This window comes from Hypanus sabinus, chromosome 27 (genome assembly GCF_030144855.1).
Source record: "Hypanus sabinus isolate sHypSab1 chromosome 27, sHypSab1.hap1, whole genome shotgun sequence".
NCBI lineage: Eukaryota > Metazoa > Chordata > Chondrichthyes > Myliobatiformes > Dasyatidae > Hypanus > Hypanus sabinus.
Genome location: NC_082732.1, coordinates 30,873,027 through 30,888,881, shown reverse-complemented (window position 1 = coordinate 30,888,881; position 15,855 = coordinate 30,873,027). Strand labels below are relative to the sequence as shown.

General features: G+C 42.5%; 1 protein-coding gene and 1 pseudogene across 4 annotated transcripts in view; both read right to left on the bottom strand.

The window, feature by feature from the left end:
* The window catches only part of camta1a (calmodulin binding transcription activator 1a), a 1,215,621-nt gene that overhangs the window by 237,085 nt on the left and 962,681 nt on the right, over positions 1 to 15,855 (bottom strand). The window lies entirely within an intron of this gene.
* On the bottom strand, positions 6,123 to 9,031 carry LOC132381891 (uncharacterized; annotated as a pseudogene).

Genomic DNA, 15,855 nt, shown 5'->3' with positions numbered 1-15,855 from the left:
AAAAAGGGGTTTCAGGAGACAGAAAAGAAGAAAATAGAAAACAGTTGAAATTTGGAGGTGGAAGCAAAAAGGGGTCAATGGAATAAGGAGAGAAAACCAGGAGAAAAAACAGAAAAAGGCAGAGATAATACAGGGAATGGGAATACAGTATATCCATACAGTATCTGTGAATATCTATACCTGACTCCAATCAAGCTTACTCTGATTTCATGAGTCCTGCACAGAATGCCTCATTTTAATTTTCAAGTAGTCCATGCATTAGCTGGTAGTTAATTTGAAGCTCCCATCATGAAGTGGCCCCCAGTTGATAAACAAGCAGCATTGTACAGAGGCTGGCAATGATTATGTGGTGGTGAGGTTCTTTCCAAATGACATTTTCTGCCAATTGTCTGTGCTGAGCTTTATGTCAATATGAGAATCTGAGGCACAAGAGACTGCAAATGATGGAATCTGGAGCAAAAAAAAAAACAACTTACTGGAGGAACTCTGGTCGAGCAGTTTCTAGGAAGGGAAAGGAATTGTTGATGTTTCAGAATGAGACTCTTCATCAGAATTGAGAGTGGAGTGGGAAGATTCTCAGTATGAAGAGAACAGATGATATGGTGAGACAGGGTCTGGTAGGTGATAGCTACTCCGAGGAAGGGCAAGGGAGAATCGGCAAACGGAGCCAGGTGGGGGAAAGAGAGGGTGATGGTGAAGCAAGGGGCTGCAAGGTACAAAGACTTGGGAACTAATAAGTAAGGAAAATGATAAAAGGAACCAGATGGAGTAGTGGAAGGTGTGGGCAATAGGTGGATGGAACTAGACTAGGGAGGGTGATGAAAATGGAAAAAGGAGAGCTGAAGGGGGAATAGGAAAGGGAACAAAAATGGTTGGTCTAGGGGTGGATTGGAGGGCAAGGTGGGGGGGGGGGGTTGAGCAAGAGAGAGAGGGAACACAGGGGGTAAGATTTACCTGAAATGGCAAATTCAATGTTCATATCATTGGACAATAGACCACCCAGGCAGCATAAGAGATATTGTTCTTGTGTCTGTATTTGGCATCACCCTAGCATTGAAGAAGGCTGAAGATGGATGAAGGCATATGGTGAAGGAAAGGAGAGTTAAATAGCAGGCAATTGGGAGCTTGGTATGACAATTGCAGATAGGGTGTAGGTGCTCTGCAAACTGGTTGCCTAGTCTGCACTTGGTCTTGCCAACATAAAGGAGGCAACATTAGGAGCACTGAACGAAGTAGATGAATTTAGGTGCACTAAATCTGTGCATCACCTCGAAAGGCTGTTTACATCCCACAGTGGCGGTGACGGAGAAGGTGTAGGAACAAGTGCTGCACCTCCTGTGGTTGCAAGGGAAAGTGCCAGGATAACATAGGGGTGGCTGAAAAGGTTGTGTGGACAAGGAGAGGGGTGAGGAGGAGAAGGTGTAATTAGTGGTGAGAAACTTCTGCAGCAGGCAGAAATTATGAAGGATGATGCGCTGGAGGTGGGGGCTGGTAGGGTGAAAGAAGAGGACTAACAGTGTTCTGGGTGGAGGTGATAGATGTGAGCAAAAGTATGGGAAATGGAGGAAATGCGAAAGAGGGCTTCATCAACCACAGTAGAAGGGAAGCCTGTTTCCTGTAAAGGGAGGACATTTTGGATGTCCTGGAATGGAAGACCTCACCTTGAGAGCAGATACAGTGGAGATGGAAACAGAGAGAAAGGGATGGCATCCGTTGAAGAGACAGCAAGCAGTGCTATAGTCCAGGTAGCTGTGGGTATATAGTAAATGTTAGTGGATAGTTTGTCTCCTGATGGAGACAGAGAGTTCCAGAAAATGGCGAAAAGTAGCCAAAATGATCTATGAATTTGTGGGTGGGGTGGAAGCTGGTACAGAAGGTGATAAAGTTGACAAGTTCAACATGAATACAGGATGCAGCACCAGCGCAGTAGTTAGTACAATGAACCAAGAGTTCTGGAGTGGAACCAAAGTAGATTTGGTACAACAATTATTTCAAATAGCTGACAAAAAGACAAACAGAGCTGGGTTCCATGTGACTGCCCTTTAATTCATAGGAAGTGAGAAGAATCAAAAGAAATGTTGTTCAAAGAAAGAACAAGTTTTGTCAGGTAGTTGACAGGTTAGTGCAGGGTAGCTGTTGCTGCAGAAATAAGTGGAGGGCTTTAAAACCTTCCTGATAAAGGATGGGCACTTTAAGACCTCGCTGATAGAGATAGAGGGTTTAAGACCATCATGATGGAAGAAGTCTCCTCTGTCATGAGGTAGAGTGTTCTTGGAACTGATGCAACTTAGTACTACCTGATAAGAAAGAAAGAAAGGCTATTTGGTCCATCGAGTCTATGCTAGCTCTCAAAGCAGTTGCGTCCTTCTACTTATTTCACTGTACCACACTCTCTCTCACATACCCATTAACTCCAGCCCAACTTTCCTACTATCCACTACTCTCCCAGTAATCTGACAGTCAACAATTAATCTATTAATCTATCAAGAACACATCTTTGGGATGTTGGAGGAAGCCAGAGCACCTGGGAACGAATATGCAAAAAACACACAGACCGCACACAAGGTCAACATGGAAATGTGAAGCTGTAAAGTATCAGCACTACTTGCGATACCATTGTATTTTGTTCAGAGTGTGGCAGATTTCATTTGTGCTTATGGAAAATGTCATATTAGTGTTTATGTTTAATTTATTGAAAAGTCACAAATCACCTATCTTCAATGAGTGAGAAACTGATTTTGATCTGAAATAGAAGGATGACCAGGAACCTTTTGCTGCTCCAAGCTCCCTGAAGCCTCTTGTCACACTGGGCAGGAACTGTGCGCTCTGTCCTACTGCTCACCTTGGCGAGGCAGCTGAGTTAGGCTGACCATGATTCCCTGAACCAATAAGCTTCTAATTCAGTTAAGCAGCACGGCAATTGGATTCTGCAGTCTCCTGCCAGCTCAGCTAGCAGCTATTGGTTAAAAGAAAATAAAAATACAAGACAGTGCTAGCAACAGAAATAATAGAAGCTCACTCCCACTCTGCACAAGATTTTATGAAGAGAGTCCTGAAATGACTACTAAAGGTTAGGATTGGAGATAGAAAGCTTTCTGATTTAATTTTATAAAGACAAATAGGAATAGCCCAATGGTTTTGAACTAGTTTTACCATTTTACAGTGAACGAGATTTGCAGAGAAACTTATATTAAGAAAGATACTTTCATGATTAGTAATAATTTGCAGCTTCAAATGGTTGTGGGAGATAAACTTTCAATATATGAAACAGGAGCTTAACATATACACCTCCCTTTTACCTTTCCTTGACCTCTTCTACTTCAACCATTTCATCCAGGTTTCATTCTTTCTCTCATTTGAAACATTTTCTTCATTTCCTCTCTCTTCTCTATCATAATAACCACTGCTTTCCTTTTAGTCTTCCGTACTTCCTCCATCTTCTGTAGTCTCCTCAATCTCTCTGTCCTCCTTTCCTCCATCCACTCAGTTTCCTTTGCCATCCTATAACATTCCTTATCTTCTAATTTCCTAACCCAACATTTCCTCTATCATTCACTCACCTTCCAACATCCCCTCAATCCTCTCTATCATTCCCGTTATCTCTTCAACATCTCCTTCTGTTTGAATTAAACTTGCTTTCAAATAAAGAACAATTCCATTATTGGAGACAAATATATACGAAGTTGTATTTTTCTAAGGAGATAAGAGAGATGAAACTTAATGCATGCTGGATTAATGAACATTGATTTAGAAGTCCTCATCCAGGGCCACATAAAGTTGACCATAGACCTCAGGACACGGGAATATTAGCCAATTGTGGAAATCATGTATAGCCTAATTCTGGCGCTTCCTCTCATAGTCTCAGACTCAAAGGCATTTCACAGATGAAAATTCACCACTTGTAAGAAAAAAGGAGCATTGAGAGAGATAGAGCACCTATGGAATAATAGCCCAACAAGAATCTGGATCTGGGCTAAAGAAGAATAATTTTTAAAAAATGGGAGTGGGAGGGGGATGTGAAAATGAGGAATCTTAAGCCACCAGACAGAATGAAAATATAAATCATCTATTCAGACTGAACAATCTCACATAAAGCTGCAGAGATTTCTATTGTGTGAAAATTAAACTAGGGGAAGTGAAGCTCAACAAACTCAAATTAATTTATTTTAATGAATCATTTTATTAACAAGGGAGTTCTGAATATCAGGTCTCCTTAAAGGAGAAGTTTGATTCTGGGTTTAAAGATAGGGCTTCAAATTTACTTCAGTTTCTGTCAAACCTGGTGCTCTTGCAAGGCGAGGGAGGTCAGTGCTGCAACATAAAACAATATTTGTAGGTGCCCCAATCATTCTTTATACTGATGTCATATGGAGTTAGATGCTGAGTAAAATTCATCTCACAATTCCCAAGAACATGCTCTGGTCACCCTAATTTTTTGATAGCTTGGGTTACTTCAAATAGTTGAAGAAATCATTGAAAACTTATGGTATGGGTGGCTATTGGACGCATTGGATCCTTGCCAGTTAAGAAAGACTATCCAACCCAATTCTACCTTCCAGTGCCTGATCTTAAGCCCTTTGGGTTACAGCTCTTCACATGCACATCCAAATATGGGTTCTCTCTGATATAGCTGTACTGGTTACGGGGATTCGCCTCTACAGAATCCGCAAATTGTTACCCTAAAATTTGAGACATTGAAAAAAATTAGCTCATGTGTAATTTATCTGAAAAGTAAGTAAATAAGTAAACTTTTTCACTGTGTGTTTCTTGATGAGATGGCATAGCTTCATGATATGGAAAATCACAAAATGGGCCATTTTCTAGGAATGCAATTCCCACCCCCACCTCCCCCTTCCCACCATCAGCTGTGCTTTTCAAATGTGATGAGGATTGCCTTACTACCACCAGTGTCCTCTATATTTAGGACAAGCATAGGACATGGAATCGTACAGCACAGGAATAGGCCCTTCTGCCTATGAAGTCTGTGCCAATCATAACACCAATTTAAACTATATATCTGCCTGCATGCCTCAATTCCTTGCCTGTTTATATCTCTGCCTAAATGTCTCTTAAATGTTGCTATTGTAATGCTTTTACCATCTCTCCAAGCAAGGCATTCCAGGTACCTACCACTCTCAATGTAAAAAAAAAACTTGCCCATAAATCTTTAAATTTTCCCCTCTCACTTTAAACCTAGTCCTCTGGGATTTCTCATTGTGGAAAAAAGGCTCTGACTATCCTGTCTGTAGCCAGACCAAACTTTTATATAGCTGTAACATGTTTTACTTTTATACTCATCACCCTGACTGATGAAGTCAAATATGCCCCCTTTACCACCTATCTACTTGTTTTGTCTTTTTCAGAGTTCTATGCACTTATAGCACAAGATCCCTTTGTACATCAAACTCCAAAAACTCTATCGATTTACCACATATTTTCATTTCAAATTTGACCTCTCAAAATGCAGCACCTCACACTTCTCTGGATTAAACTCTGTCTGCCATTTCTCTGCCCACATTTCCAACTGGTCTACAATCTGCTGAATCCCTTGACAACCTTCCTCACTATCCACAAATGTGTCACTTTTCATGTCATCTGAAAATTTCATCACCACCCAGGCAATGCCCTTTTCTCACTGCTGCCTTCAAGTAGAAGGTACAGGTGCTTCAGGACTCACACCACCAGGTTCAAGAACAGTTACTACTCCTCAACCATCAGGCTCTTGAACAAAAGATGATAGCTACACTTATTTAAGGACTCTGTTATATAGTTATTTCATTCTCATTATTCATGGCTATTTACTTATATCTGGATTTGCACAGTTTGTTTACAGTTTCTGATGTTTACAGTTTACAGTCAATGCTCTATAGGTTTGCTAAGTATGCCTGCAGGAAAAGAAACTTAGGCTTGAATGTAGTGACAAGTATGTACTCTGATAATAATTTTTACTTTGAACTTTAAACTTAAAAAATCAGTCCATTTATGTTTAGATCCAGTTCTTACAGAAACATCTACATGATGCTAAGCTAGGGCACATCATCAGTGATGTTACCTGGGGGCGTCAGGTGTTTTGGGTCTTTCAACATCATTTACCCTCACCCAGGCTACCTGACCGGGGTTGATCAGAGCCTAGCCTGTGCCCTAGCAGCAACCCACTGATATGCCCTCTTTATCCAGAGCCACCTTGACACTTTCTCTGCTGCATCTGTGGTGGTAGAAATGGTTCTCCTTCTTCTCTCTCCAAGTGCAGTGTATACTTTGCAGAGTAACTGACCAACAAAGCCATGACACCCGACCTCCACAGGCCAACACTTTGCTCTCCAGCCTCTTCTTTGGCATTTGTTCTTCAGATCCTCATACTTGGCTCTTTTCCGCTCGTAGGCCTCCTCCATGCGTTCTTCCCACGGCACGGTAAGCTCAAGCATAAGAACGTGCTTTGATGAGTTGGACCACAACACAATGTTGGGCTGCAAAGTAGTCCCTGTAATGTGGGGAGGGAACTGCAGCTGTTTTCTCAGGTCTGCTTTTAGCTTCCAATCCTGCGCAGTGAAGAACAACTCGGTTGCTTTCTGGTGTTCTGTTGGTCTTTCCCCCTCTTTGACAAAGCAGATGGTATTCTTGACCAGACTTGTTTTCTGGCAGATGTTAGGGTGCTGCAGATTGTCTCAGTAATTGTCCGGAGGACCTGATCATGCCATCTTCGATAACGGCTATTGACAAGAGCTCTGGGGCAGTAGCTCAGAATATGCTCTAGCGTACTGGTCTTCTCACAGAGGGGGCAAACTGGTCATTCTGCAAGCCCCTAGCAGTGCAGGTTTGATGGGCTAGGAAAGACGCCATAAACAGCCTGGATAAGGAACTTGATGCGGTGTGGATCCACCTTCCAGAGATCGTTCCACGTGATCTCACGCTCGATCACCTGCTCCCATTTGGTCCAGGCTACTTGCTGTTTCATTGCCACTGCTCTGCTGGTCCTCTTCTCCTCCACAGCTGCCCTTACTTCATTCTGGACCAGTTCTCATCGCTCTTTCCCTTGTACTTTGTCAAAATGGGGGACTTCAAGGCTTCCAAGTCCAGTTTTTCCCTTGGCGACTGCCCCCACCAGCACTGTGGCTCAGTTGCACCTTAGCTTCTTCCACTGTAGCCTCTACTCTCCACTTCCACTCTTGCTCCAGCAACCTTTGGATCTGAAGATTCCCAGAACTGCAGCACCTCTCTTGCTCACAAAACCTTGAACTCCTCCTCGATGGATTGCAGGGGGAGCCTCAGTTTGCAGTGTTATTCTCGTACAGAGCGATGCTGCTGATGTTCCTTGGTTAAACACAGCCATCTTCGCAGGAACCGGCTGACTACCCTCTCTAATTCAGCAACAGTGGAAATTGGAAACTCATAAAGAAGGAGTGGCCAGAGAATTCTTGGTAGTATACCGTGCTGGTAAATCCATGCCTTAAACCGCCCTGGAAGGCCAGTCCTCTCAACCTCTTGCAACCATTGTTCAAGCTCTCCACAGGTGTTTCTTATCGCTGCCTTATCAAACATCTTCCCAAGACTTTTAACAGGGTTCTCTGTGATGGTAGGAATTGGAAAGTCCCCAGTAGAAGACAAAATTTCTCCTGTACCCTCCCCTTCTTCAGCACTACAGATCTTGATTTTGCAGGCTTAAAGGACATCTTTGCCCACCTCATCAACCTTTCCAGCCCCTTAAGAATCCACCTAGCTCCTGGCACTGACTCCGTGGTGATAGTCAGATCATCCACAAAGGCTCGTATTGGTGGTTGGCGGATCCCAGATCTTGATTTTGGGCCTCGACACTCTGGCTCTGCAGAGCTTACCAGCATGTTCATTGCCAGGGCAAAAAGAATGAGTGAGATGGTGCAGCCTGTGATGATACCAATCTCCAGCCTGCATCAGTCTGATGTTATTGGCCCTGTTGAGACTGTTAGGCAGAACTCATAATATTCCATAAGGAGGCCTCTGACTCTTTCAGGAACATGGTGCCTCTTCAGAGCGTCTTCAACAACCTTGTGGGGGATTGATCTATAGACATTGGCCAAATCCAACCACAAAACCACTATGTCACCCTTATTCTCTCTGGCCTCTCTCAGGAGCTGTGTGATGACTCCAGTGTGCTCCAAGCAGCCTGGTACCCTTGGAACACCACCCTTCTGAATGGAGGTATTGATGTAATTATTCCTCAGGAAGCACTCTGTTAGGCGCTTTGCCACCACGCTGAAGAAGATTTTCCCTTCAACACTCAGCAAGGATATTATCCTAAACTGGCTGATGTTCTCAGGGTTCTCTTCTTTTGGAATCCATACTCCGTTTGCATACTTCCATTACTTGGGCACTTTGCCTCTCTTCCAGATGACCTTGAGGATTCTCCACAGCCACTGGAGAAGTGGAGGGCAGCATTTGTAGATGGTAGGTGGTGCCACTCGGACCAGGCGCTGAGCCAGCTCTGGCTCTCTCGACTACTTGCTGAACCTCCTTGAAGAGAGGCTCTTGAAGGTCGAAAGCCTCTGTTGGTTCCGTGGGGGCATAACAGTCTCCCAGTTCAACTTCTCTGTCCAGGTTACCGAAGGGGCTTCGAAGATGATGGTCCATTTGTTCCTTTGTGCAGGACAGCTTTCCGCTTCTCTTCTGACCCAGCAGCTGTTTGGTGAACTGAAATGGGTTACCGATAAATGCAGATCTTTTCTGTGCTCTTTCTCTCCTGTGCCTCCAATGTTGCTCTCCTCTTCTCAGAGTTATGAGCCTTTTCCTCAGCTGTTCTTCCAGTGGTGCCCTTTCCTCATGGTTTGCCAATTTATGTTGTTGCTTGAGTGCCTTGAGTTCTTTCCGGATGCTGTTTGACCCACTTCTCTTCCTCGGTACCAGATCTTTCTGCTGCCACAGTTATGATCACTGTTGTCATTAGCTGCAATCTCCTCTCCACACCACCTTTGGCCACCGTTTCCAACACTAGATCTATGTCCTCATCAAATCTTTGCCACTCTGCTATCTGGCAGGCTTAGGGCCATCTGATCCGCATGGTTTGAGATGTGATGTCGGGATGCACAGTTTGCACCATGTGGAGGCTCTGGGTATTGTGGGGTGCTTCCTGACCCTGCTCCTCCCCTGTCTCACCAGATTGGAAATCTGCACATTGTGGTGCTCTCTGTTGCTCTTCACAATTCAACTTTGACCAGTGGATTTTCAGGCCTCTCTGGTTCTTCTAAATTATTTACAGAAGTCCCAGCACCTATCCTTGCAGAACACCACTTGTCACAGTATTCCAGTCAGAATAACTCATTGCTCATGTGGTTCCATTGTTTAAAAAGGGTTCTAGGAGTAAACCTAGCAATTATAGTCCTGTCAATCTGACATCAGTGGTGGATAAATTAATGGAAAGTCTTCTTAGAGATAGTATATATAATTATCTGGATAGACAGGGTCTGATTAGCAACAGTCAACATGGATTTGTGCATGGAAAGTCATGTTTGACAAATCTTATTGAATTTTTTGAAGAGGTTACTAGGAAAGTTGATGAGGGTAAAGCAGTGGATGTTGTCTAAATGGACTTCAGTAAGGCCTTTGACAAGGTTCTGCACGGAAGGTTAGTTAGGAAGGTTCAATCATTAGGTATTAATATTGAAGTAGTAAAATGGATTCAACAGTGGCTGGATGGGAGATGCCAGAGAGCAGTGGTGGATAACTAGTGGTGTGGCCAGTGACTAGTGGTGTGCCTCAGGGATCTGTACTGGGTCCAATGTTGTTTGTAATATACATTAATGATCTGGACGATGGGGTGGTAAATTGGATTAGTAAGTATGCAGACGATACTAAGGTAGATGGCGTTGTGGATAATGAAGTAGGTTTTCAAAGCTTGCAGAGAGATTTAGGCCAGTTAGAAGAGTGGGCTGAACGATGGCAGATGGAGTGTAATGCTGATAAGTGTGAGGTGCTACATTTTGGTATGAATAATCCAAATAGGACATACATGGTAAATGGTAGGGCATTGAAGAATGCAGTAGAACAGGGTGATCTAGGAATAATGGTGCAAAGTTCCCTGAAGGTGGAACCTCATGTGGATAGCGTGGAAAGCTTTTGGTATGTTGGCCTTTATAAATCAGAGCATTGAGTATAGGAGTTTGGATGTAATGTTAAAATTGTACAAGGCATTGGCAAGGCCAAATTTGGAGTATTGTGTACAGTTCTTGTCACCAAATTATAGGAAAGATATCAACAAAATAGAGAGAGTACAGAGAAGATTTACTAGAATGTTACCTGGGTTTCAGCATCTAAGTAACAGGGAAAGGTTGACCAAGTTAGGTCTTTATTCTTTGGAGTGTAGAAGGTTGAGGGGGACTTGATAGAGGTATTTAAAATTATGAGGGGGATAGATAGAGTTGACGTGGATAGACTTTTTCCATTGAGAGTAGGGGAGATTCAAACAAGAGGACATGAGTTGAGAGTTAGGGGGCAAAAGTTTAAGTGTAACATGAGGGGGAATTTCTTTACTCAGAGAGTGGTAGCTGTGTGGAATGAGCTTCCAGTAGAAGTGGTAGAGGCAGGTTCAATATTGTAATTTAAAGTAAAATTGGATAGGTATATCGACAGGAAAGGAGTGGAGGGTTATGGGCTGAGTGCGGGTCAGTGGGACTCGGTGAGAATAAGCGTTCGGCACGGACTAGAAGGGCTGAGATGGCCTGTTTCTGTGCTGTAATTGTTATATGGTTATATATAGTTATATGGTTAATAACACCTCTCCATCACTACCATCTGTCTTCTATGACCAATTCAGTGTTGTATCCAATCTACCATCCATGAACATTAACCTCTTGGATCAGCCCACCAAGAGGGAACTTGTCGAAAGCTTTACTGAATTCCAAATATACAACATTCACTGCACTACCCTCAGCAATCATCTTCTTCACCTCAAAAAACTCTGATTTCCTAGATCATCTCAAATGTCCTTCTTAAACTGAGGGACAACAAAAGATGTTTTACAAGATCTCTGAGGCCTCATCAGTGGCTAAAGATGATACAAGGATCTGTCAAGCTGCAGGATGCAACAATCTCTGTCATGGCCCTTCTTTCCTCTGAGTAAAAAAAAATCTTTTCTCATTTCCTTTTGAGAATTTCTACTCACTATTTTAATTTAATTCTATCCTCCTTGATTTTGTTATGGCTGGGAAGAGGAAGTATGCCTTTCCTGATTATATAATCCTGGGTTCATAATTTCATACACCTTAGTTAAATTTCCTCTCAAGGCTTCATTGTTCCAATAAAAAATAATCCAAACTTATCAAATCTTTCCACATTGCTACAATTTTCCAATTCTGATAACATCATTGTAAATGTCCTCTACACCCTCTCCGGTGTAATCATTTCTTTCCTGTGATGTGGTGACCAGAACTCCACGCAGTATTTAAGGTGGCATCTAACTATTGTTGTATAATGCTTAAAAATAACCTTCCTGCATTCATATTCCATGCCTCATATAGAATCAGAATCAGAATTAAGTTTTTTTATCACCGGCATGTTTCATGAAATTTGTTAACTGAGCAGCAGCAATACATCTAAATGCATGCTAATACAGAAAGCAAAAAAAAGTAAATCAATTACAATAAGTATATATATGTATATTAAATTATTAGATTAAAAATAGTGCAAAACAGAAATAATATTAAAAAATGAGGTAGTGTTCATGGGTTCAATGTCCATTAGGACTTGTATGGCAGAGGAGAAGAAGCTGTTCCTGAATCACTGAGTGTGTGCCTTCAGGCTTCTGTATCTCCTTCCTGATGGTAATAATGAGGAAAGGGCATGTCCTGGGTGATGAGATTCCTTACTAATGGACGCCACCTTTCTGAGGCACCACTCCTTGAAGATGTCTTAGATACTATGAAGGCTAGTACCCAAGATGGAACTGACTAATTTTACACTTTCTGTAGCTTCTTTTGGTCCTGTGCAGTAGGCCATCACCCCCCACTCCCCAATACCAGACTGTGATGCAACCTGTCAGAATGCTCTTCACGGTTCATCTATAGAAGTTTTCGAGTGTTTTAGGTGACAATTCAAATCTCTTCAAGTCTCAAATGAAATATAGCTGCTATCTTCCTTTCTTTATAGCTACAACGATATGTTGGAACCAGGTTAGATCCTCACAGATCTTGACACTCAGGAACTAGAAATTGCTCACTCTCTCCACTTCTGATCCCTCTTTGAGGATTGGTTCATGTTCCCTTGTCTTACCTTTTTTGAAGTCCACAATCAGCTCTTTCATCTTACTGATACTGAGCGCAAGGTTGTTGCTGCAACACTATTTAACTAGCTGGTATACCTCGCTCCTGAACACCCTCTCATCTCCATAATAAAGGAAATTATCCATATGCCTTTTTAACAACCTTATTAAACTGTCAATTTCTTTTCCTCCTGTTCTTGATCCCTCTGCCAAGAGGAACAATTTATTTCTAAGTATTCTTTCTATAGACTTCAAATTTAAATTCAATGGCTCCTCGCAGGTTACTGATCTGTCAGATTGCTCATGTACACTTACAGTTACTTACTCACATGTGGCTGACAAAACATTTGCCCTGTCTGCTGTTGTGCTGGAAACCTGGGTGATCCCTAGGAAAGCAACTGTGAACTATTGTTTGGGACTAGCAGCAGCTGCTCAATATGCTGACAGACCAGAGATTTCTCTTTGGTAACAAGCTATATGTCCGATAACCACCACAGAGCTTGTTACTAAAGAGAAATTTGTGGGCCTATGACAGCTGTGGAACCAGCTGTGGAGAGGAGATGAAAACAGCATCCATTGCATCCAACAGGAAAGAAAGAAAGACTAAAAAATGGGTTTGGCCTCTAAACGCTAGTGCACCCAGTAACCAGCGAAGGAGCAGATGCAAGCAGTGTATTTCAGCACTGAGTGGCTGGCATTGCTCACTCCACTCTGCCCACCACCAGCCTTCACAGGCAACCTCTTCACATCAAGCCATGGGGCGATTCAGTGCTGGGTTTGTGGCAGTTCCTAATTAAGTTCTTATCCCAGTAACACAGACAGGAAAACACCTCCCCTTTATACTCTATAATGATTCCTATTAGCACACTCATTCTACGGACACATCCTGTCACATTGCAAAGTAACCAATGCATCTCTATCAGATTTCTTCTTTTCCAAGGAAACAATTTCATTCTCCATTCATCAATATAATTGAAGTTCTTAATCCAGGAATCTCTTCTCAACCAGTTTCAGTGCTTTTACATCTTTTCTAAAGTCTACTGCCCAGAATATCCTTGCTCTTACCCTTTCTACCTCTACAAAATCCGGGACTTTGCTAATCAATTGTCCCACTGCAGATATTTACCTGTGCAACCAGTTTCCCAAAGACGTAAATCAGAGCAGCAGCACAGCAATTGTTCCCTCTGCTGATGTTTATCTAAGCAATTGGTCTTACAACAGGATCATCGTCATGGAATCGTAAAAGCATATGGCATGAAAGGAGGCCACGTGGACATAAACAATGCCAGCCAAAAAAAAGGACCCAAGAAGATTACTGGCATTTCCGAGTTCAACCCATTATCTTTGTAGGTTATGGGACCTTAAGTATCCATCCAGAGTCATTAAGTCAAAGAGCACAGCGTAGGCCTTTCTCCCTAGCATGTCCACATCCACCATCAAGTTTTATACACTAATCCTATTTATCAACACTTGGTTGTAGCTTTACTGTGTCTTTCAAATACGCTATTGGGTCTGCCTCCACCAACCTTTCAGTAAATACATTCCAGACCCAAAGAGTGTTTCCTTAATTCCCTGTTAATTGTTCCAGCAATTAACTTCTTTGGTAGGGGAAATAAGCTTACCTGTTCATCCTGACAAGGTGTCTAATAATTTTACATGCCCAAGATAAAGCATCAGAGAACAATTAAGGATGAGCAATAAATACTTACGACCTCCTACAGATACACAGTTGAGAGCATCCTAACATGCTGCATCACTGTGTGGCACAGAAACTGCACTGCAGCAGACAGGTAGTTAAAACTGTCCCACGCAACAGTGGCACCAGCCTACTGCTATCAAGGACATATATACAGAAAGGTGCTGGAAAAAGGCCAGCAATATCATAAAGGATCGCACCCGCCCTGCTCATGGACCATTTGACCCACTCCCATCAGGGAAGAGGCAATGCAGAATCCACACCAGGGCCACTAGACTCAAAAATAGCTACTTTCACCAAGCCATCAGGCTGATCAACACCTCCACCTACTAACTCACCCCACCAGCAGCACTACGTTATCATTTCCTGTCAGAGCCACCTATGTACAGATACTCCTGTACCTAGCCTCACTTTATGTACATACAATCAGTCTATGTATACAAGCTAATATTATGTATTTTTATATATTGTGTTCCTTATGCTTATTGTGTTTTTTATGCTGCAACAGATCTGGAGTGATAATCATTTCATTCTCCCTGACACTCGCGTACTGATGAATGACAATAAATAATCTTGACTCTTCAATATTGAAATGCTGACTTTGCTGGCTACACCTATGTCCCATAGATTACTGAATGACTAACATTAGAACACATGGAATTAGGGTAAAATAGGTATGTGCTGAGGATGGGTCAGATAAAACTAGACAGTAGGAGTAAACAGGCCACTTTCAAGTTGGGTGGCTGTGTTTAGCAGGGTATCACTGGGATTGATGCTGGGGCCTCAAGTGTGACTGATCTATGTTAACAATGTAGATGGTGAATCCAAGTATAATATATCCAAGAATGCTGATGCTATGAAGTTAGGTGCTAATTGGAGTTGGCAAGACTGTGCTTCAGGTTTTGGGGCCTAGAGATGCTCATGGCAGATAACCTACCTAAAGATGGAATAAATGGGGATCACAATTGGCACAGGCAGGTTATCTTGACACAGATGCTTCACCTCTTGAGATGAGCTTTCCACTAACTATAAAACTGGTCAGGTGCATGATGGGATACTCTCTATTTGTCTGGATGAGGGGAGAACCAATAACTCAAGCCAATCAAAACTACCCTTGGCAAAGAAACTTGGTTGGCTTGTTTTCCATCCACCTCATGAAAAATTAATTCCTTCCACCGATAAACAAAAATGTAATACAGTTATTCACCAGAGCTATTCAAACACATGATCTATATGGAGTCATAGAGTAATAGAGCATGGAGCACAGAGCAGGTCTTCCAACCCAACTGTTCTACGGTGACTAAGATTCCCATCTAAGCTTGTCCCATTTGCCCACATTTAGCCCATATCCCCCCAACCCTTTTCTATCCATGTACTAGTTCAAGAGCCTTTTAAATATTGTTAATACACCTGCATCAACCATTTCCTTAGGCAGATCATTCCAGATTGACTATCACTGTGTGAAAAAGTTACTCCTCTTGTTCCTACTAAATCTCTCCCAATTCACTCTAAACCTATGTCCTCTAGTTCTTAACTGGCCAACCAGGGGAAAAGACCTATGTCCCTATTGATTTTATACATCTCCATAAGATCACCCCTCATTCTTCTGTGCTTCAATAAGTAAAGCTCCAACCTGCTCAACCTCAAATCCATACTCAATCCCTTGAATCTTTGTAACCAAGAAGGGCAAGGGAAGCAGGTGAATGGGAACACCACCCCCTGCATATATTTCTCAGGGGTTCCCAACCTGTTATATGCTATGGGGGGGGCATTAGAGTCTAAGTCATGTATCATGCAGATTTGGAAACATCTCTCTGGTCCTTTATCATTGTACAATCTAAATCCTGGAGTTCCCTACCCAACCTCACTGGGAAAGTACCTTCATTGCAGAAACTGCAGCAGTTCAAATAGATTGCTCACCATCATCTTCTCA